This window comes from Ovis canadensis, chromosome 15, assembly GCF_042477335.2.
Source record: "Ovis canadensis isolate MfBH-ARS-UI-01 breed Bighorn chromosome 15, ARS-UI_OviCan_v2, whole genome shotgun sequence".
NCBI lineage: Eukaryota > Metazoa > Chordata > Mammalia > Artiodactyla > Bovidae > Ovis > Ovis canadensis.
This window is the reverse complement of record NC_091259.1, coordinates 11693415-11718734: the sequence shown is the minus strand read 5'-3', so window position 1 is coordinate 11718734 and position 25320 is coordinate 11693415.

Here is a 25320-nt window from a genome sequence, read left to right as displayed (position 1 = left end):
ATCCTCTTCAACATTTGCTACTTGTGATTTTTTTTTTTTTAGATGAGAGTAATTCTGAAGATGTAAGATGATATTTCACTGTTGTTTTGATTTTCATTTTTCTAATAATTAGCAACGATAATCATTCCATGTGTTGTTAAGTGTTGTATATCTTTGGGAAAATAATCTGTGTGGGTCTTCTGCCTATTTTTTTAAATTGCTTTTTATATTGAGTTTATGAGCAGTTTGTATATTTTGTAAATTAACCCCTGGTTAGTAGCATCACTTGCAAATATTTTCTCCCATTCTGTAGGATAAAATGATTCAATTTTATCTTCTTCAGTTTTTCTCATCAATGTGTCATAGTTTTCAGAGCATACATAGGTCTTTCAGCTCTCTAGTTACAGTTATTCCTTGGTATTTTATTCTCTTTGATGTGATTTTAAAAATTATTTTATTTTACTTTCTATTTCTGACAGTTCATTATTAGTGTATTTTTGTATGTTAATCTTGTATCCTTTACATTTTCTGAATTCATTTACTATGTCTGATAGATTTTGCAGGGAGAACTTAAGGTTTTCTATAAAAAGTATCATGTCTTCTGCAAAGAGTGGTGGGTTTTACTTCTCGTTTTACAATTTGGGTGCTTCTATTTATTTGTCTGGTCTGATTATTGCAGCTAGGACTTCCAAAACTATGTCACACAGAAGTGGCAAGAAGGCACCATTGCCTTCTCCTAAATTTAGGGGAAAGGCCTTACTTTTGAATATTAGGTACCTGTAAGTTTGGAATAAGTGGTCTTTATTGTGTTGAGATATGTTTCTTCTATGCCCTATTTGATGAGAGTATTTATCATGAGTGGATGTTGAATTTTGTTAAATGCTTTTTTGGTGTTATAGAAATTATGGTGAGATTTATATACTTCCTTTTGTTAATGTGGTGTATCACTCTGATTGATTTGTGACTATTGAGTCTTCCTTCTGTCCCTGAAATAAATCCAAAATAAATCCCTGAAAGAATGGTGTCTCATTCTTTTTGTATATTATTGCATTCAGTTTGCTAATATTTTGTTGAGGAATTTTGCATCTATATTCTTCAATGATATTTGCCTGTAATTTTTTCTAGTGTTTTTTTTTTTGTCTATTTTAGCTATCAGTGTAATGGTGGCCTTCTAGAGTGAACTGAGGAGTGTTCTATCCTCTTCAATTTTTTTGTAATGCTTTGATAATAGTAGGTATTAATTCTTCTTCATATGGTTGATAGAGGTTAAAGCATCTGCCTCCAATGCAGGAAACCCGGGTTCGATCCCTGGGTCGGGAAGATCCCCTGGAGAAGGAAATGGCAACCCACTCCAGTATTATTGCCTGGAGAATCCCACGGAAGGAAGAGCTTGGTAGGCTACAGTCCACAGGGTCGCAAAGAGTTGGATACGACTGAGTGACTTCACTTCACTTCAGATTTCCCTTGGGAAGTCATCAACTCCAGGACTCTTGTTGGTTGGAAGTCTTTTTTTCTTTCTTTCTTTCTTTCTTTTTTTTTTTTTAATTACAAAGTCGATTTCTTTACTAGTATTTGGTCTCTTCAAATTATCTATCTCTTCTTACTTCAGTCTTGGCAGGCTGTATGCTGATAGAAATTCATCTGTTTCTTCTAAGCTATCCAGTTTGTTGACATATAAGAGTTCATAGTATCCTCTTATCATTTTTTGTATCTCTGTGGTATCAGTTGTCATTTCTCCTGTTTCATTTCTTATTTTACTTATTTGGATCCTCTATGTTCTTGGTGAGTCTGGCTAAAGATACATCAATTTTGCTTTTCTTTTCAAAAAAGCAGACTTTGTTTTATTGATCTTTTGCATAGCTTTTTAAAATTTAAATTTATTTATTTTAATTGGAGGCTAATTACTTTACAATATTGTATTGGTTTTGCCATACATCAACATGAATCCACTACATAGCTTTTTAAAATTTTCTGTTTTATATATTTCCTGCTTCCCTTGTGGCTCAGCTGGTAAAGAATCCATGTGCAATGCAGGAGACCTGGGTTCAATCCCTAGATTGGGAAGATAACCTGGAGAAGCAAATGGCTATCCACTCCAGTATTCTGGCCTAGAGAGTTCCATGGAGTGTATAATACATGGAGTCACAAAGAGTTGGACACAACTGAGTGACTTTCACTTTTACTTTCTCAATTTAAGTGTTTCCTTCCTTACTCTGACTTTAGGCTTTGTTTGTTCTTTTTCTAATTCCTTTAGATGGAATCTTAGGTTGTTTGAGATTTTTCTTGTTTCTTGAGGAAGCTGTGTGTCACCACAAACTTCCCTCTTAAAACTACTTTTGCTGCATTACATATATTTTAGGGTGTCTTTTTTCCACTTTCATTTGTCTTGAGGTATTTTCTGATTTCCTCTTTGATTTCTTGGTTGACCCATTGGTATTTTAGTAACATTTTTATTATTATACACATTTTGTTCTTTTCATATTTTCTATAATGTATTTCTAGCTGTATACTGTTGCTGGAAAATATGCTCGATATAATTCTATCATTTTAAATCTGTTCATACTTGTTTTGTGGCACAGCATATGAGCTATTCTGGAGAAGAATCCACGTGCACTTGAAAATAATTTGTATTCTGTTGTTTTTGGATGGAATATCCTGTAGATACCTATTAAATCCAACTGTTCTATTTTTTTTTTTTTAATTTCAGGCCATTCTTTTCATTGATTTTCCTTCTAGGTGATCTGTCTCTTGATGTCATTGGATGTTTTAAAGTCATCTACTGTGTTTGTATTATTGCCCATTTCACCTTTTATATTTGTTCATATTTGCAGTATATATTTAGGTACTTCTAAGTTAGGTGCCATGAAATTAAAAGACGCTTATTCCTTGGAAGAAAAGTTATGACAGACCTAGATATCATATTCAAAAGCAGAGACATTACTTTGCCGACTAAGGCCCATCTAGTCAAGGCTATGGTTTTTCCAGTGGTCATGTATGGATGTGAGAGTTGGACTGTGAAGAAAGCTGAGTGCTGAAGAATTGATGCGTTTGAACTGTTGGAGAAGTGTCTTGAGAGTCCCTTGGATTGCAAGGAGATCCAACTAGTCCATTCTGAAGGAGATCAGCCCTGGGATTTCTTTGGAAGGAATGATGCTAAAGCTGAAACCACAGTACTTTGGCCACCTCATGCGAAGAGCTGACTCATTGGAAAAGACTCTGATGCTGGGAGGGATTGGGGGCAGGAACAGAAGGGGACGACAGAGGATGAGATGTCTGGATGGCATCACTGACTCGATGGACCTGAATTTGAGTGAACTCCGGGAGTTGGTGATGGACAGGGAGGCCTGGGGTGCTGTGATTCATGGGGTTGCAAAGAGTCGGACACGACTGAGCGACTGAACTGAATTGAACTGAAGTTAGGTGCACTTATGCTAACAAGTTTAATCCTCCTTTTGTATAAATCTCTGTATCATTCTATGCTGCCTTGTTTGTCTTTTGTCATAGCCTTTTTAAAAAGTCTATTTTATTCGATATAAGTGTAGCTACTTCCACTTTCTTGTCATCTCTGCATGAAATATCATTTTACATCATTCCATTTTCAGTTTCTGTAGGTAGCATATTGAAGGGTCTTGTTCTTTTGTACAATTAGCCACCATATGTCTTGAATGAAGCATTTAATCTATTGACATTTAAAGTAATTAATGATAGTTATGTACTTATTGACAATTTATTGCTTGTTTTTTGGTTGTTTTTAATGGTTCTTCTTTGTTTGTTACTTCCTTTTGTTTCTTACCTTGCAGTTTGATCATTTTCTTTAGTAGTATGTTTCTTTCTTTTTGTTTTTATGCATATATTGTAGATTTTAAATTGGTGTTTCCTGTGGGGTTCATATATGTTGATCTACAACTATATCTACTTGTTTAAACTGGCTGTCATTAAAGTTGAAACACACCCTAAATTATCCACCCTTTTCACTCCTCTCTTTCAAGTTTTGTGTTTTTGATGTCATATTTTACATGTTCACATTTAAACTGTAGCTACTTATTTCGATTATAGTTGCTTTTACAATTTTTTTCTCTTAATCTTTACCTTGCTAATTTACATGGTTGATCCTCAGTCATTACTGTAACTTGCCTTTCCTAAGGGGATTTTCCCTTTTCTATAAATTCTTACTTGTTTTCCTTTTAGAGAAGGCTCTTTAACCTACCGTGGTAGGTTTCATATTGATAATCATTCTTAGTTTTTGCTTGTCTGAGAATACCTTTCTCTTTCCTTCTATTCTAAATAATAATCAATCTGGGTAGAGTACTTAAGGTTGCAAGTTCTTCCCTTCCAACACTTTGCATGGATCATGTCACTCTCTTCGGGCCTGCAAAGTTTCTGTGGAGAAATCTGCTGGTAGCCTTATGTGGATTCCCTTGTATTTTCTATTTTCCTTTTATTTCCTCTTACTGGCTTCATTCTTTTTTTGTCTTACTTATTTTCCTCTTCAGAATTTTGTCTTTAACTTTTGTCAATTCTTTTTTTAATTTTTTCTGTTTTTTACTTTACAATATTGTGTTGGTTTTGCCATATTCTATTGTGATGTTTTTGTTTGGTTCTCTTTAGGTTATCTTCTTTGGCATGTTCTTACTTCCTGTACCTAGATATCTGTTTCTTTATTCAGATTTGGCAGTTCTAGACATAATTTCCTCAGATACATTTTTTATTCACTTTTCCCCACTCTTCTATTTCTGGGACTCTCATAATGGGAACATTAGTACACAATGTTATCTCTGATATAGCTTAATTTTTTTTCATTAAAAAATATTGTTTTGGCACAAAGACAGACATATAGATCACTGGAACAAAATAGAAAGCCCAGAGATAAATCCACACACATATGGACACCTTATCTTTGACAAAGGAGGCAAGAATATACAATGGAGTAAAGACAATCTCTTTAACAAGTGGTGCTGGGAAAACTGGTCAACCACTTGTAAAAGAATGAAACTAGATCACTTTCTAACACCGCACACAAAAATAAACTCAAAATGGATTAAAGATCTAAATGTAAGATCAGAAACTATAAAACTCCTAGAGGAGAACATAGGCAAAACACTCTCAGACATAAATCACAGCAGGATCCTCTATGATCCACCTCCCAGAATGCTGGAAATAAAAGCAAAAATAAACAAATGGGATCTAATTAAAATTAAAAGCTTCTGCACAACAAAGGAAAATATAAGCAAGGTGAAAAGACAGCCATCTGAATGGGAGAAAATAATAGCAAATGAAGCAACTGACAAACAACTAATCTCAAAAATATACAAGCAACTTCTGCAGCTCAACTCCAGAAAAATAAACGACCCAATCAAAAAATGGGCCAAAGAACTAAATAGACATTTCTCCAAAGAAGACATACAGATGGCTAACAAACACATGAAAAGATGCTCAACATCACTCATTATTAGAGAAATGCAAATCAAAACCACAATGAGGTACCACTTCACACCAGTCAGAATGGCTGCGATCCAAAAATCTGCAAGCAATAAATGCTGGAGAGGGTGTGGAGAAAAGGGAACCCTTCTACACTGTTGGTGGGAATGCAAACTAGTACAGCCACTATGGAGAACAGTGTGGAGATTCCTTAAAAAATTGCAAATAGAACTACCTTATGACCCAGCAATCCCACTTCTGGGCATACACACCGAGGAAACCAGAATTGAAAGAGACACATGTACCCCAATGTTCATCGCAGCACTGTTTATAATAGCCAGGACATGGAAACAACCTAGATGTCCATCAGCAGATGAATGGATAAGAAAGCTGTGGTACATATACACAATGGAGTATTACTCAGCCATTAAAAAGAATTCATTTGAATCAGTTCTGATGAGATGGATGAAACTGGAGCCGATTATACAGAGTGAAGTAAGCCAGAAAGAAAAACACCAATACAGTATACTAACACATATATATGGAATTTAGGAAGATGGCAATGATGACCCTGTATGCAAGACAGGGAAAGAGACACAGATGTGTATAATGGACTTTTGGACTCAGAGGGAGAGGGAGAGGGTGGGATGATTTGGGAGAATGACATTCTAACATGTATACTATCATGTGAATTGAATCGCCAGTCTATGTCTGACGCAGGATGCAACATGCTTGGGGCTGGTGCATGGGGATGACCCAGAAAGATGTTCTGGGGAGGGAGGTGGGAGGGGGGTTCATGTTTGGGAATGCATGTAAGAATTAAAGATTTTAAAATTTAAAAAATAAAAAACTAAAAATTAAAAAAAAAAAAAAGAAAAAGAAAAAAAAAATAAAGTGAGTGGGAAGGAGAGCTTTTAGCACCCATTGTTTTGGTATAGAGTTTATAAATAAAACACATTTCTTCTATTTTTATTGTTTTCCAAAAAAAAAAATAAATAAAAAAAAAATAAAAAATATTGTTTTTCTTTTTTCTATTCTGAGCAGATGATTTTAATTGTTCCATCTGCATCATTTTGTATGTTATTTATTCCTTCTAGTATGTTTTATTTAAAATTTCAGTTACTGCATTCTTTCTTTTTCCTTGTCCTATTATTCCACTGTCTCAGTTGATGTCTGATTTTCCTTTTTTTTTTTTTACCAAACACTCCAAAAATTTTAGTAAAAGTAATCACATAATGAAGAAACAACAAAGGTACTTTTAAAAATCATTATCAAAATATATTAAAATTTTCAAGATTGCTTAACCATTATCAAAGATTAAATACATATTCAGAATTTTTAATTAATTTGTGTTGTAATAAGATAAATAGAAATATAATTTAAAATAAAAGTGATACCAGTTTATAGTTGTGTAATGTTCCATGTACTGCATTTCAGACTCTTTTGTTGACTATAATGGCTACTCCATTTCTTCTAAGGGATTCTTGCCCACAATAGTAGATATAATGGTCATCTAATTTAAATTCATCTGTTCCAGTCCATTTTAGTTTGCTGATTCCTAAAATGTCTATGTTCACTCTTGCCATGTCCTATTTGACCACTTCCAATTTGCCTTGATTCATGGACCTAACATTCCAGGTTCCTATGCAATGTTGCTGTTTACAACATTGGAATTTGCTTCTATCACCAGTCACACTCACAACTGGGTATTATTTTTGCTTTGGCTTTTTCTCCTCATTGTTTCTGGAGTTATTTCTCTGCTGATCTTCAGTAGCATTTTGGGAACCTACTGACCTGGGGTGATTATCTTTCAGTGTTCTATTTTTTTTTCCCTTTTCATACTGTTCTTGGGGTTCTCAATGCAAGAATAAAGAAACAGTTTGCCATTCCCTTCTCCAATGGGCTACATTTTGTCAAAACTCTCCACCATGACCCGTCTGTCTTAGGTGTCCCTACATGGCATGGCTCACAGTTTCATTGAGTTAGACAAGGCTGTGGTCCATGTGATCAGATTGGTTAGTTCTCTGTGATTGTGGTTTTCAATCTGTCTGCCCTCTGATGGAGAGGCTTATGGAAGTTTCCTGATGGAAGAGACTAACAAAGGGGGAAAATGGAACTTGTTCTTATGTGCAGGGCCATGCTCAGTAAATCTTTAATCAATTTTTTGTTGATGGGTGGAGCTCTGTTCCCTCCCTGCTATTTCAGTTCCTGGTGGCTCGGACAGTAAAGCGTCTGCCTACAATGTGGGGAGACCAAGTTCGATCCCTGAGTTGGGAAGATCCCTTGGAGAAGGAAGTGACAACCCATTCAAGCACTCTTGCCTAAAAATCCCATGGATGGAGAGACCTGGTAGGTTACAGACAATGGGGCCGCAAAGAGTCAGATATGACTGAGTGACTTCACTTTCTTTCTTTCTTTCAGTTCAGTTCAGCCATTCAGTCATGTCCAACTCTTTGCAACCCAAGGGCCTCCCTGTCCATCACCAATTCTCAGAGTTCACTCAAACTCATGCTCATTGTGTTGGTGATGCCATCCAATCATCTCATCCTCTGTCATCCCCTTCTCCTCCTGCCTTCAATCTATCCCAGCGTCAGAGTCTTTTCCAGTGAGTCAATTCTTTGCATCAGGTGACCAAAGTATTGGAGTTTCAGCTTCAGCATCAGTCCTTCCAATGAATATTCAAGACTGATTTCAACTATGGTGGAGGTAAAGAAGATAATGGAGACCTCCTTCAACAGATCCCATGAATGTACTGTTACACTCACTGCCCCCAACCCGGCAGCAGGCCACCTCCAACCCACACCTCTGCTGGAGACTCCTGGACACTCCTGGGAAAGTCTGGGTCAGTCTCTTGTGGGGGTCACTGATCCTCTCCTGCAAAAGCCAAAAGTCAAGAAACACCTGGAGTAACAGGCAAATTTGACCTTGGAGTGCAGAATGAAGCAGGACAAAGGCTAACAGTTTTGCAAAGAGAACTCACTGATCATAGCAAACACCCACTTCCAACAACAGGAGAAGACTACACATGGACACCACCAAATGGTCAATACTGAAATCAGATTGATTATATTCTTTGTGGCTAAAGATAGAGAAGCTCTATACAGTCAGCAAAAACAACACTGGGAGCTAACTGTGGCTCAGATCATGAACCCCTTATTGCCAAATAGAGACTTAAATTGAAGAAAGTAGGGAAAACCACTAGACCATTCAGGTAAGACCTAAATCAAATCTCTTAGATTATATAATAGGAGTCAGAAATAAATTCAATGGATTAGATCTGATAGAGTTCCTGAAGAACTACGGATGGAGGTGGAGGTTCATGACATTGTACAGGAGACAGGAACCAAGACCATCCACAAGAAAAGAAATGCAAAAAAGCAAAAGTGATGTCTGAGGAGGCCTTACAAATAGCTTTGAAAAGAGGAAAAGTGAAAAAGAAAAGTAGAGAAAGAAAGATATACCTATTTAAATGCAGAGTTCGAAAGAATAGCAAGGAGAGATAAGAAAGCCTTCCTTAGTGATCAGTACAAAGAAATAGAGGAAAACATAGAGTGGGAAATACTAGAGATCTCTTCAAGAAAATTAGAGAGACCAAGAGAACATTTCACGCAAAGATGGGCTCAATAAAGGACAGAAATGGTATGGACCTAACAGAAGCAGAAGATATTAAGAAGAGGTGGCAGGAAAACACAGAAGAATACAACAAAGATATTCACGACCCAGATAATCACAATGGTACGATCACTCACCTAGAGCCAGACATCCTGGAATGCAAAGTCAGGTGGGCCTTAGAAAGTATCACTACAAACAAAGCTAGGGGAGGTGACAGAATTTCAGTTGAACTATTTCAAATACGAAAAGATGATGCTGTGAAAGTGCTACACTCAACATGCCAGCAAATTTGGAAAACTCAGCAGTGGTCACAAGACTGAAAAAGGTCAATTTTCATTCTAATCCCAAAGAAAGGCAATGCCAAAGAATGCTCAAACTACCACACAATTGTACTCATCTCACACACTAGTAAAGTAATGCTCAAAATTATCCAAGCTAGGCTTCAGCAATATGTGAACCATGTAATTCAAGATGCTCAAGCTGGTTTTAGAAAATGCAGAAGAAACAGATAAAATTACTAACATCAGCTGGATTATTGAAAAAGAAAGAGAATTCCAGAAAACATCTATTTCTGCTTTATTGATTATGCCAAAGCCTTTACTATGTGGATCACAATAAACTGTGGAAAATTCTGAAAGAGATGAGAATACCAGACCACCTGACCTGCCTCTTGAAAAATCTGTATGCAGGTGAGGAAGCAATAGTTAGAACTGGACATGGAACAACAGACTTGTTCCAAATAGGAAAGGAGTACATCAAGGCTGTATATTGTCACCTGGTTATTTAACTTATATGCAGAGTACATCATGAAAAATGCTGGGCTGGAAGAAGCAGAAGCTGGAATCTAGATTGCTGGGAGAAATATCAATAACCTCAGATATGCAGATGACACCACCCTTATGGCAGAAAGTAAAGAAGAAATAAAGAGACTCTTGATGAAAGTGAAAGAGAAAAGTGAAACAGTTGGCTTAAAACTCAATATTCAGAAAGACTATGGCATCTAGTTCCATCAGTTCATAGCAAATAGATGGGAAACTGTGGAAACAGTGACAGACCTTATTATTTATTTATTTACTTATTTTGGCTTCAAAAACTACTGCAGATTGTGACTGCAGTCATGAAATTAAAAGACATTTACTCCTTAGAAGAAAAATGATGACCACCTTAGAGAGCACATTAAAAAGCAGAGACAATACTTTGCCAACAAAGGTCTGTCTAGTCAAGGCTATGGCTTTTCCAGTAGTCATGTATGGATGTGAGAGTTGGACTATAAAGAAAACTGAGCATTGAATAATTGATGTTTTTAAACTGTGGTGTTGGAGAAGACTCTTGAGAGTCCCTTGGACCGCAAGGATATCCAATCAGTCCTCCTAAAGGAGATCAGTCTTGAATAGTCATTGGAAGGACTGATGTTTAAGCTGAAACTCCAATACTTTGGCCAACTTATGCAAAGAGCTGACTCATTGCAAAAGACCCTGATGCTAGGAAAGACTCAAGGCAGTAGGAGAAGGGACGACAGAGTATGAGATTGTTGGATGACACCACCTACTCAATGGACATGAGTTCAATAAACTCCGGAGTTTGGTGATGGACAGGGAGGCTTGGTGTGCTACAGTCCAGGACATCGCAGAGTCGGACACTACTGAGCAACTGAACTGAAGTGAACTAAATGTTTCATGATTTTTAGTTTTTCTTTGTGTTTTAACAACTTGTTTTCAAGTGTAGTATATCTTTTCAATTCTGGGTAAAATTTCTATTGAAAAAAACCTTAAGCATAACTTGATTTTCAAGATATTTTGAGATCATGTTTCCGATTGAAGGAAGATAATTGCATTGCAATGTTGTGTTGGCTTCTACCATAATGCATATATATAGAATCTAGAAGTATGATACTGATGAAGATATTAATATTCACAGGGCAACGGTGGAGACACAGATATATAGAACAGACCTGTGGACTGGGGTGGAAGGAGAGGGGTGATAAATTGAGAGAATATCAGAGCATTTTTTTAATCCTTAATTTACGAGTGTGGTTTTCCACCTCTTGCCTTTGTTTTTGGTAATAAAATGCTAGGATGACTCCCAATATAAGGATACTTGTTCTTTCTGCACTTTTCACTCTGGCTGAAGAGAATTGCTGGATCAGGCTATTCACAAGGAATCCTGTTGATTTAAACAGAAGGTGCTCCTATATCAAGGGAAGGTATTTCTTTTTCCTGAAATTTTTCTACCTCAAATCCTGGGATACACATATTCTCCAGTTTATATCTTTTCTCTTTATGGCCTCAACCAAAATCTGTACATATGTACATGCAGTTAGTTATTACTCATAAATATTAATCCAGTTTATCTCAATTACTCTTGCCATAAATTAATTATCATTAATTTCAAACAGACTTTAAATAGTGACACACAATTTATTTTTATAGTCCTCATCAGTAGTCTTTGCATTTATTGTAAAATATATACCATTTCTTTCCAAATTATTACCATTCATCACTGGATGCTTTGCCTAGAAGATACAAGGAACCAGACGCAAACTTTACACAATAAACTCATTTATACCAGCTTCTTCTTCTTCTTCTTCTTCTTCTTTTTTTTTTGTGAATTATGCTCCCTTATTTCTAGGCAATATTGCATTATTGTTTATTTGTCTTTTTTTTTCTGTATAGTCATTATATTCCTATGATTTCCTTGTCCTTTATAATTTAGACTAACCAAGTCACAATCACCTTAAAAGCTAAACCAAAAATAATGATAATCGTGATTAAAAACATGTACTCCTAAGTCAGAAAATATAGATTTGAATCTAGACTCCACAATGGGCAATTGATATAACCTTGACAATTTTCTCAGCCTACTTGTGCCTCTGTTTCCATGTAATTAACACTCAGAAAATTAATAATTTTAGATACTATTCTAATTACCCAGTCCACGTTAAACACTCAGAAAATGTTTTCTGTATTGCTGTCATCCTCCTGACCTAAATGTACTCCCATAGTTAGAGTAATTTATAAATAAAAATCTATCCATGTTCCTCTTCATTAGCTTATTATTGCCCTTGACATAGAGTTCCTGCATCATTTGGTGCCTCATTACCTCTCAGGCTCATCGCATGCCACTCCATGTATTTAGATGGTTTGCCCCAGCAATACTGGAGCTTACTAAAACTGTTTCTTATTTTAATAATTCAAAAACATTTAAGCAATGAAGTAAGGACTCAATCACTTCATGCAAACTACTGTCTGTTCTTTACTGTTACTATCATCAGCAGGCTTCTTGTCACTTGTTTTTCTCAGTTACAAGTCATTATCTTTTCAGAATGCTCGTTAAAACTAGGCTGATTTCAACCTCTGATAGTCTCGTCCTCTGATAGTGTTTGTATTTTCTTAGAAAAGCAAAGAAAGAAGAGAGGAATGCAGGTCTGTTAAGGAATTACATGTGTCCTACATTTTTCTGACTTTATATACATTTTTTTTCCAGCTGCACTGAGAGCTAATGGACAAAAAACATAATGTGAATTTACTGTATATATAATGTGATGATTTTGTACTCCAAGGCCAAACTTGTCTGTAACTCCAGGTATCTTTTGACTTCTTACTTTTGCATTTTTATCCCTTGTGATGAAAAGGCCCTCTTATTTTGGTGTTAGTTCTAGAAAGTCTTGTAGGTCTTCCTAGAACTGTTCAATTTCAGCTTATTCTGCATTAGTGGATGGGCACAGACTTGGGTTACTGTAATATTGAATGGTTTGCCTTGGAAATGAACAGAGATCATTCTGTCATTTTTGAGAGTGCACACAAGTACTGCATTTTGAACTCTTTTGTTGATTATGAGGGCTACTCCATTTTTTCTAAGCGATTCTTGCCCACAGGGGTAGATATAATGTTTATCTGAATTAAATTTACCCATTATGGTCCATTTTAATTCACTGATTCCTAAAATGTTAGTGCTCACTCTTGCCATCTTCTGTTTGACCACTTCCAATTTACCTTGATTCATAGACCTAACTTTCAAGGTTTGTGTGCAATATTGTTCTTTATAGCAATAGAATTTACTTTCACTACCAAACAAATCCACAACTGAGTGTTATTTGTGCTTTAGCTCAGTCTCTTCATTCCTTCTGGAGCTACGTTTCCACTCTTCTCCAGTAGCATATTGGGCACCTACTGACCTGGGGATTTAATCTTTCAGTGTAACATCCTTTTGCCTTTTCATGCTGTTCATGGGGTTCTCAAGGCAACGATGCTGAAGTGGTTTGCCATTCCCTGTTCCAGTGAACCACGTTTTGTCTGAACTCTCCACCATGACCCATCTGTCTCGGGTGACACTACACAGAATGGCCATAGTTTCATTGAATTAGACCAGGCTGTGATCCATGTAATCAGTTTGTTTAGTTTCCTGTACCATGGCTTTTATTCTATCTGCCCTCTAATGGATGAGAACAAGAGGCTTGTGGAAGCTTCCTGATGGGGGGACTGGTTGTGGGGAAAATTGGGTCTTGCTCTGGTGAGCAGGCCATGCTTAGTAAATCCCTAACCCATGGAGTACAAAATGAGTCAGGGCAAAAGCTAACAGAGTTTTGCCAAGAGAATGCACTGGGCATAGCACACAACCTATTCCAAAAACACGAGATGACTCTACACATGGACATCATGAGATGGTCAATATCAAAATTGGATTGATTATATTCTTTGTAGCCAGAGATGGAGACACTCTATACAGTTGGCAGAAAAACAAACAAACAAACAAACGAAAACAAACAAACAAAAAAAAGAAACTGACGGTGGCTCAGATCATGAACAACTTTTTGCCAAATTCAGACTTAAATTAAACAAAGTAGAGTTAATCACTAGGCCATTCAGGTATGATCTAAATCAAATCCCTATGGTTATACAGTAGAAGTGAGAAATAAATTCAAGAGATTAGATCTGACAGATAGAGTCCCTGAAGAACTATAGATGGAGGCTTGTAACATGGTACAGCAGATGGTGATCAAAACCATCCCCAAGGAAAAGAAACACAAATAGGCAAAACGGTTATCTGAGGAGGGCTTAAAAATAGCTGAGAAAAGAAGAGAAGTGAAAGGCAAAGGAAAAAGGAATGATATACCCATATGAATGCAGATCCAAAGAATAGCAAGGAGAGATAAGAAAGACAAGTGAAAAATGCAAAGAAAGAGAGGAAAGCTACAGAATGGGAAAGACAAGGTTTCTTCAAGAAAATTAGAGATATCAATGGAACATATCATGAAAAGATGGGTACAATAAAGGACAGAAATGGCATGACCTAACAGAAGCAAAAGATACTAAGAAGATATGATAAGAATACAAAGAACAGCTATACAAAATAGATCTGAATGACCCAGATAACCACGATGGTGTGATCACTCACCTAGATCCAGATATCTTGGAGTGCAAAGTCAAGTGGGCCTTAGGAAGCATCACTACAAACAAAGCTAGTGGAGGTGATGGAATTCCAGTTGAGCTTTTCAAATCCTAAAAGGTGATGCTGTTACAATGCTGCACTCAATATGCCATCAAATTAGGAAAACTCAGCAGTGGCCATAGGACTGGAAAATTTCAGTTTTGATTTCAATCCCAAAGAAGATCAGTGCCAAAGAATGTTCAAACTACTGCACAATTACACTCATTTCACATGCTAGTAAAGTAATGTTCAAAATTCCTCAAGCTAGGCTTCAGTTGTACATGAACAGAGAACTTCCAGGTGTTCAAGTTGGATTTAGAAAAGGCAGAGGAACCAGAGATCAAATTGCCAACACCTGTTGGATCGCATAAAATGTAAGAAAATTGAAAAAAAAATTACTTCTGCTTCGTTGACTATACTAAAATATTTGACTGTGTGGATCACCACCAACTGTGGAAAATTCTTAAGGAGATGGGAATACCAGACCACCCTACCTGTCTCCTGAGAAAACTGTATGCAGGTCAAGAAGCAACAATTAGAACCAGACATGGAACAGACTCATTCCAAACTGGAAAAGGAGAAAGTCAAGGTTTCCACCCTCCTTTTAAACTCCTATACAGCAATACATCATGGGAAATGCTGGGCGGGATGAAGCACAAGATGGAATCAATATTGCAGAGAAAAATATCAATAACCTCAGTTATGCAGATGACACCATCCTTATGACAGAAAATGAAGAGAAACTAAAGAGCCTCTTGATGAAGGTAAAAGAGGAGAGTGAAACAGCTGCTATAAAACTCAACATTAAAAAAACCAAGATCATGGCATCTGGTCACATCACTTCATGACAAATAGATGGGGAAGCAACGGAGGCAGTGATAGACTTTATTTTCTTTGGCTCCAAAATCACTGCAGGAGATGGCTACAACCATGAAATTAAAGATACTTGTTCCTTGGAAGAAAAGCTATGACAAACCTAGACAGTGTTTTAAAAAGAAGAGACATCACTTTGACAACAAACGTCTGTCTAGTCAAAGCTATGGTTTTTCCAGTGGTCATGTATGGATGTGAGAGCTGGCCTATAAAGAAAGCTGAGCACTAAAGAATTGATACTTTTGAAATGTGGTGTTGGAGAAGACTCTTGGGAGTCCCTTGGACTGCAAGGAGATCCAACCAGTCAATCCTAAAGGAAATCAATCCTGAATATTCTTTGGAAGGACTGATGCTCAAACTGAAGCTCCAATACTCTGGCCACCTGATGTGAAAAGATGACTCATTAGAAAAGACCCTGATGCTGGAAAAGATTCAAGACAACAGGAGAAAGTGATGACAAAGGATGACATGATTTTATGGCATCTCTGACTCAACAGACATAATTTTGAGCAGGCTCAGGGAGATGGTGAAGGACAGGGAAGCCTGGCATGCTGCAGTCTATGCGGATGCAGAGTCAGACACGACAGAGTGACTGAATCACAAATGTGATGATTTAATGTACATATACTGTGAAACAGTTACTATAATAAGGTAAATTAATTCATTCTTTATCTCACATAGTTGCTTGTTTTGCCCCTATTTATCCTTCTTTCCTTTGTCTGCTTGATTTACTGAACTACTGCTTAATCAGTTCTTGACTCAATTGGGAGTTCCTACCTGGAAGACTTCCTTTTCTCTCTCCCAGTGGCTATGACATATCTCTCTAATTGCAGCTCTACCACTCTCTGTGGGTTAGGCTATTTTTTTTTTTTTTATGAATTACTATTACCATTTTACAGAAATATATTCTCAGGTGTGGAGTTGCTGAATCATACAGTAGTTATTTTCATACTATTCATGTGGTTCTCAAGGCAAGAATATTGAAGTTGTTTGCCATTCCCTTCTCCAGTGGACCACATTCTGTCAGACCTTTCCACCTTGACCTGTCCCTCTTGGGTGGCCCCACATGGCATGGCTTAGTTTTATTGAGTGAGACAAGGTTGTGGTCCATGTGATCAGATCGGCTAGTTGAATGTGATTGTGGTTTCAGTCTGTCTGCCCTCTGATGCCCTCTCTCAGTGCCTACCCTCTTGCTTGGGTTTCTCTTACCTTAGATATGGGGGATCTCTTCATGTCTGCTCCAGCAAAGCACAGCCGCTTCTCCTTACCTTGGATGAGGTCACCCCTCCTGACTTTGGACGTGGTGTAGACCCAGATAATCATGATGGTGTAATCACTCACCTAGAGCCAGACATCCTGGAATGTGAAGTCAAGTGGGCCATAGGAAGCATCACTACAAACAAAGCTAGTGGAGGTGATGGAATTCCAGGTGAGCTGTTTCAAATCCTGAAAGATGGTGCTGTGAAAGTGCTGCACTCAATATGTCAGCAAATTTGGAACATTCAGCAGTGGCCACAAGACTGGAAAAGGTCAGTTTTCACTTCAATCCCAAAGAAAGGTAATGCCAAAGAATGCTCAAAGTACCACACAATTTCATTCATCTCACATGCTAGTAAAGAAATGCTCAAAATTCTCCAAGACAAGCCTCAGCAGTACGTGAGCCATGAACTTCCAGATGTTCAAGCTGGTTTTAGAAAAGGCAGAGGAACCAGAGATCAAATTGCTAACATATGGTGGATCATCAAAAAAGCAAGGGAGTTCCAGAAAAACATCTATTTCTTCTTTCTTGACTATGCCAAAGCCTTTGACTGTGTGGATCACAATAAACTGTGGAAAATTCTGAAAAAGATGGGAATACCAGATCACCTGACCTGCCTCTTGAGAAACCAGTATGCAGGTCAGGAAGCAAAAGTTAGAACTGGACATGGAACAACAGACTGTTCCAAATAAGAGAAAAGGAGTACATCAAGGCTGTATATTGTCACTCTGCTTATTTAACTTATATGAGGAGTACATTATGAGAAATGCTGGGCTGGCAGAAGAACAAGCTGGAATCAGGATTGTCAGGAGGAGTATCAGTAACCTCAGATATGGAGATGACATCACCCTTGAGGCAGAAATTGAAGAAGAACTAAAGAGCCTACTGATGAAAGTGAAAGAGGAGAGTGAAACAGTTGGCTTAAAGTTCAACATTCATAAAACTAAGATCATGGCATCTGGTCCCATCACTTCATGGCAAATAGATGGGGAAACAGTGGGGACAGTGGCTGACTTTAATTTTGGGGGCTCTAAAATCACTGCAGATGGTGATTGAAGCCATGAAATTAAAAGACGCTTCCTCCTTGGAAGGAAAATTATGACCAACCTAGACAGCATATTAAAAAGCAGAGACATTACTTTATTAACAAAGGTCCGTCTAGTCAAAGCTATGGTTTTTCCAGTAGTCATGTATGGATGTGACAGTTTGACTATAAAGAAAGCTGAGCACAGAAGAATTGATGCCTTTGAACTGTGGTGTTGGAGAAGAATCATGAGAGTCCCTTGGACTGCAAGGAGATCCAACCAGTCCATCCTAAAGGACATCAGTCTGGGGTGTTCTTTGGAAGGACTGATGTTGAAGCTGAAACTCCAATATTTTGGCCACCTGGTGTGAAGAACTGATTCATTGGAAAAGACCGTGATGCTGGGAAAGGTTGAGGGCAGGAGGAGAAGGGGACAACAGAGGATGAGATAGTTTGATGGCATCACCAATTCAATGGACATGAGTTTGGGTAAACTCCGGGAATTGGTGATGAACAGGGAGGTCTGGCATGCTGCAGTTCTTGGGGTCGCAAAGAGTCAGACACTACTGGGTGACTGAACTGAACTGAATTGAACTAGCTGACTGACTGACAGAAGTTCTATTTTTTAAATTATGAGGAAATTCAGTACTGTTCTCCACAGTCTCTACACCAAATTACATTCCCACGAACACTGTACAAGAGTTCCCTTTCTTCCACATCCTTGACAACATTTGTTTACCTCATTGGTGTTTTAATCTTCATTTCTCTAATAATTAGCAGCATTGTGTCATTTTTCATGTATATGCCAGCCATTTGTATGTATTCTTTGGAAAACTATCTAATGAGTTCCTCTACCCATATTTTGCTTGAGTTGTTTGATATTGGAATGCATTATAGAAGCTGTACTTACATACACACACACACACACACACACACACACACACTAAATAATAACACTTTGTTGGTCATATCATTTGAAAATGTTTTCTCCCACATTGTAGGTTTTATTTTCATTTGATAATGGTTTTCTTTGCTTTGCAGAATTTTTAGGTTTAATTGTTTTTTTAATTTTAATAGGTTTTATTTATTTATTTTTTTAATCTTTTATCTTAAGGGACAGATCCAAAGAGATACTGCCGTAATTTTTGTCAAAGAGTGTTCTGCCTATGTTCTCTTCTGGGAGTTTTATAGTTTCCATACCTACATTTAAATTTTTAATCCATTTTCATATATTTACTTTCATTTAACTAACAAAGCACACAGTAAGCCTTTGTATCCATATGTTCTGAATCTGCATATTCAACAAATCATAAACCACAGTATTTGGGGAAAAAATTCCAGGCAGTTCCAAAAAGCAAACCTAAAATTTTCTACTTTCAGGTGACTATTTACATAGTGTTAACATTGTATTAGATATTATAAGTAATCTAGAAATGATTTAAAGTATATGGGAAGATATGTGTAAGTTATATGCAAACACTATTTCATTTTATATAAAGGAATTGAGTAGCATGGATTTTTATATATGTGGTGGTCCTGTACCAAATCTCCCAAGGACACTGAAGGACAGCTGTATATCATATCATTTTATGTCCAGATTTTTTCCTTCTAGACTGTAAGCTGATTGAAAAAAATCTTGTTTTTTCCTCATCTTACTCTCAGTATTCCCTATATCCATGCCCATAGATTGAAGTAAGTAATACTACAGAATTATTATGAATAAATAAATGAGTCAATTGTGGGTTAGAAAGAACTCCATAAGAGGATAAGTATAGGACAAGGAATAAAAAAATGAATTCTTTCGTTTCTTAAATGTTTATATGCCTTTCTCTTAATCACTCTGACAGTGTCACATTGGCCATGAGATATATGAATTTTAATCCTGATTTCTCAGAACTTAAAAGTGCTAAAATGTATATGCTCCTTATAGCGGCAAATTCTTTCCAGTGTGACACTTTGTGGGTTGCCATTAGAGATTTTATGCCATTAGAGATTTTATGTGAATATTTCATTCTATATATTTTTTTCTGGTTTAAAGTCTCATAAGGACACCTATTTGTTGGGAAACATGAAATTGAGTAGAGTATAATTGCTTTCTCATTCTGCCAGGTTCTTTTTTAGGATCTTAAAACAGATTTATAATACTAACCTGAGGGGAGAAAGGAAGCAATTATTATGATAGTCTAGACTAAGAAACTGTAGCAGAGAATGAAGCCAACTATGCAATTTGAATTAACTCCAAGTCCACTGAAGAACTCATAATAAGCAATCAGAAGGCATGATTTTATAACTGAATTTTTGTAGCTTCTATTTATTCAAGTTAAGGAAACCTAGTTCTTTGAAGACCTGTAATCTGCTACACAGCAGATATATATATGTATGTGTATGTGTGTATATATATATATATATATGTGTATATATATATATGTATGTGTATGTATATATATTATTTGAGGGATAAATGCTTAACAGAATTGTGTTGGTTTCTGCCAAACATCAACATGAATCAGACATAGGTATACATATGTCCCCTCCCTCTTGAACCTCTCTCACACCTCCCTCCCCATCCCAGCCCTCTAGGTTGATACAGAGCCCCTGGTTTGAGTTCCCTGAGTCATACAGAAAATTCTCATTGGTTATCTATTTTACATATGTTAATATAAGTTTCCATGTTACTCATTGCATAAATCCCATTCACTCCTTAATGAATAAACTTCCCAGATGGCTAAGAATCTGTCTGGAATGCAAGAAATATGGATTTGATCTCTGGGTTAGGAAGATTCCTCTGGAGAAGGAAATGGCAACCTACTCCAGAATCCTTTCCTGGAAAATCCCATGGACAGAGGTTACAAGACAGGTTACAATCCATAGGATCACAAAAGAATCAGGTGTGACTTAGCAACTAATCATTCTCCTCCTCATCTTCCTTTACTTCTTGCCCTTTCTTCTTGTCTTTTAAATAACAAACCTCAAGAAAACTCCCAAGGAAAGCTCATTCAGCTAATAAAATGTGAATATGAAATGTTAGAAGTTATTTTCTGTGATTATCTCATCTACCTCATGCAAAGATTCCTGCTGGCATCAATCACCTAGTGAAACCTCTGTGATATTTGACCAATTATGAATTTGATGGTCTCTAGTGGGAGTAATATATATTTATATATATATATATATATGTGTGTGTGTGTGTGTGTTAAACATATATATATATATATATATATATATATATATATATATGTTAAACTTAAAGTTAAAAAAATGATGGAAATAATATTCTAGGGCATAAAGACCTTTTTGTGATAACTCTCTTTTGGGTCTTAAGGGTTGTTAAAAAAACACAGGGAAAGGAAATGAAAATGAATCTCCAGGATGAAGGAATAAGTATTTCTGTTTCTTACAACTTGGGATAGATGACATTTTAGCACATGTCACTCTGAGAGGGTCTTTGTTGAAGAATCAGCTCATCTTTTATTAATAGTGAACTTTAAGGCACTTTTTATGGCTGAAGAACTTCTCTCCTGTCTTCTTACTTGTCCTAGATTCTTGCTGTTATGCTATTCTCACCAGGGAAACATTTATCTTGAACTAATGAAAGTCAGCAATTGTAGTTAAGAGTGCCGTTTAAGACTTATGTCAATAATCATTTGAATATTATTGGGTAGAATATAATATTGCCCAGAAAATTTTCATTTTATTTTATGAATTCTCTTAAATCCTATTGTTGATTTTCCAGGCAAGAATACTGGAGTGGGTTGCCATTTCCTTCTCCAGGAGATCTTCGCAACCCAGGGATTGAACCCAAGTCTCCCGGGTTGTAGGCAGAGGCTTTACCGTCTGAACCACCAGGGAAGTCCTATTGTTTATGAAAACGTGTTCATATGTTTGTTTCTTGATAATATAGGGGGTAGATTTTACCATTAATTAGAGTAATTAATCTATACAATAATTTTTGTATATATGATGGCAAACATGGATGAAAATTTAGTATGTAATTTATCTTGTTATTCTACTGTTTAAAAATATCTAAACTAATTTTAATAAGTGCATTGGTGAAATATTTTATTGCATCAGTTTTAATTTCAAAAAAACTAAAATATTTTAAAATAAGTAGTGTGTATTAGAAATAACATAAGCTTGAGTGCAAACATCAGGGTGTTAATCCAATCCTTCCACGTGACCAGTAACAACTGATTCTTCTTTTGGAGCCTCATTTTCTTTTTTAAGGTAAAATGTAAACAATGCTTACCATGCTTCAGGCTGTTACACAGGTTTGTGGTATAAACTAAACGCAATCATGTGTAACAGAAATTAATTTACATTGAGTTGTTATTATTATCCTCTCAAATAATAAAGATAAAATACTGGGGATACGTTTGTTTGAAAAATTGCAGTTGTATTTTCAGGAAAGAAAATTAAGCAGTGTGTGCAACAAGATTAGCTCCTAAAACACCCTGGCAGGACACCTGACATCCTAGAATTGTGAATCAATGGCTGATTTGATTTATTATAATATACCTTAGGGAGAAATATTTTCCCCTTATTTTTATACCAGACTCTGTGTAGATTACAATCCCCGTTTCTCAAAGATTTTATGACAAAAGCTGTTGCTAGAGAATTATTCATTTTCAAAAGATAATAGGAAAATAACACAAGAAGATGCAATAATAATAGCATAGAAACTGGTTTTAAAATCAAACATCTTCATGCTTAGTCTCTGTTTTACGGGCAGTAGAATAAATATTAGTCTGGCAATAAGAATAACTGTGAAATACCCCTAAATTTTATTTAAGTGTCTGTTGTAAAATGTCAGAGGTAATACAATTAACAGTCCTTACTGAAAGTTCTAATTATCGATTACATTTTCAGTTTCCCACAAAACCTGCAGTTCATCTCTTCTGATCTTCCTCTTTCACTCACAAATCTGCAAGACTCTGATTTTCCTTTTGTTTCCTACTCTCACACTTTTATTATGAGTACCTATTTGTCAACTGTGACTTCCTTAGTTTATTTTCTCTTTCTCTTTTCTCTTTCTTCTTTCTCTCTCTCTCCCCTGCAAATTTTCTGGGCTGAATCAAATTGATACTGAACACACAGGTGTTCTCAATACCTCTTATGGATCCATGAAGCTTTATAATTTAAAGATGAAATTAACTCACATAATACATCCAAGCCAAAGTAGTTGTATGATATCCACCTCTGTTGTAATTAACCTCTTGTCTGATAAATTTGGAATTGCCTTGAAAAAAATATAAAGATAGATGAGGATGCAATCAAATTTAATCAAGTTACAGGGTCTTCTTAAGTTATTTTTTATGTGACTGATAAATTATTTTGAAAAATGAAAATGATACAAACTCTTTGGAGTCATGTTTATTATCGGAGTGAGGCATCTTTGTCCAGTTCAGGGCAGAAACCTTTAAGAAAAACCACAGAGTATTTCACATTCCCTGGTATTTGTTTTTAATCTTGCTTGATAAAAACATAAACATGATGTTTGCAATAAAAAGTATGTTATATTTGCAAAATAAATCAAACAATTTTGTTTAATTATATATAAATGCAATAAATCAGTAAAAAGCGTTTCTTTTGTCTTTTACTTGCTTACATGGGCCAGGCTAAAATTATTTTAACATACCTAATATTATTCACCATTCTTAATGATTTCTAATTTTACCTTTTAAAAAATAACTTTTCACTTTTAAAGACATGAAAAGAAAACTCATAAATCACATATCTACATACATATTTGATAAAAGTGTATTTGTCAAGATATTTGTCAAACACATACACACACATATGTGTATGGTGTGTATGTACATGTACATGTATATGTTTATGTGCTGCTGCTGCTGAGTCGCTTCAGTCGTGTTCGACTCTGTGTGACCTCATAGACGGCAGCCCCCTAGGCTCCTCTGTCCCTGGGATTCTCCAGGCAAGAATACTGGAGTGGGTTGCCATTTCTTTCTCCACTGCATGAAAGTGAAAAGTGAAAGTGAAGTCGCTCAGTTGTGTCTGACTCTTAGCGACCCCCGTGGACTGCAGCCTACCAGGCTCCTCCATCCATGGGATTTTCCAGGCAAGAGTACTGCAGTGGGGCGCCATTGCCTTCTCCATATATAATTAAACAAAATTGTTTGATTTATTTTGCAAATATAACATACTTTTTATTGCAAACATCATGTTTATGTTTTTATCAAGCAAGATTATATATATATATAAGAAAAGAGGAGAAAATGTGAATGTTCCTAGGTTAGAGAAAGACTGGTTGCCACTCCTTGTAATGTGTCTAGAATAATAAACAGATATTATAAAGGTTTGGGAGATTCCATATAAGGGGTGTTGTATGATATTTTTTCTCTGTCTGATTTACTTCACTCAGTATGACAACCTCTAGGTCCATCCACATAGTTTCAAATGGCATAATTTCATTTTTTAAGGGCTGAGTAATATCATTATGTGTGTGTGTGTGTGTGTGTGTATGTGTGTATACACGCACACATATATATGTATCACATTTTCTTAATATATTCTTCTGTCATTGGACATTTGGGTTGCTTCCATGTCTTGGCTACTGTAAACAGTGCTGCAGTGAACAATGGGTTGCAGGTATCCTTTCAAATGATGTTTTCCTCCAGATATATGCCCATGAGTGGGCTTTCAGGGTCATATGCTACCTCTATTTTTAGTGTTTTTAAGGAACTTCCATAGTGTTCTCCATAGTGGCTGTCAGTTAGTCAGTTCAGTCTCTCAGTCATGTCCAATTCTTGGCAACCCCATGGACTGCAGAATGCCTGGCTTCCCTGTCTATCACCAACTCATGGAGCTCATGCAGACTAATATCCAATGAGTCAGTGATGCCATCCAACCATTTCATCCTTTGCCGTCCCCTTCTCCTCCCATCTTCAATCTTTTCCAGCATCAGGGTCTTTCCCAATGAGTCAGTTCTTCGCATCAGGTGGTCAAAGTATTGGAGTTTCAGCTTCAGCACCAGTTCTTCCAATGAATATTCATGATTGATTTCCTTTAGGATGGACTGGTTTTATCTCTTGCAGTCAAGGGACTCTCAAAGAGTCTTTTCCAACACCGCAGTTCAAAAATATCAATTCTTTGGTGCTCAGCTTTCTGTTTGGTTCAACTCTCACATCCATACATGACTACTGGAAAAATCATAGCTTTGACTAGATAGACCTTTGTTGGCAAAATAATATCTCTGCTTTGTAATATGCTGTCTAGGTTTGTCATAGGTTTTCTTCCAAGGAGCAAGCATCTTTTAATTTCATGGCTGCAGTCACCATCTGCAATGATTTTGGAGATCCAAAACATAATAGGTGTTTCCCCATCTATTTCCCATGAAGTGATGGGACTAGATGCCATGATCTTTGGTTTTTGAATGTTGAGCATTAAGCCAACTTTTTACTATCCTCTTTCACTTTCATCAAGAAGTTCTTTAGTTCCTCTTCAGTTTCTTACATAATGGTGGGGCATCTGCATATCTGAGGTTATTGATATTTCTCCTGGTCATCTTGATTCCAGCTTGTGCTTCATCCAGTCCAACATTTTGCATGAGGTACTCTGCATATAAGTTAAATCATCATGGTGACAACACACAGCCTTGATGAATTATTTTCCCCGTTTGGAACCAGTCTGTTGTTCCATGTCCAGTTCTAACTGTTGCTTCTTGACCTGAGTACAGATTTCTCCAGAGACAGGTAAGGTGGTCTGGTATTCC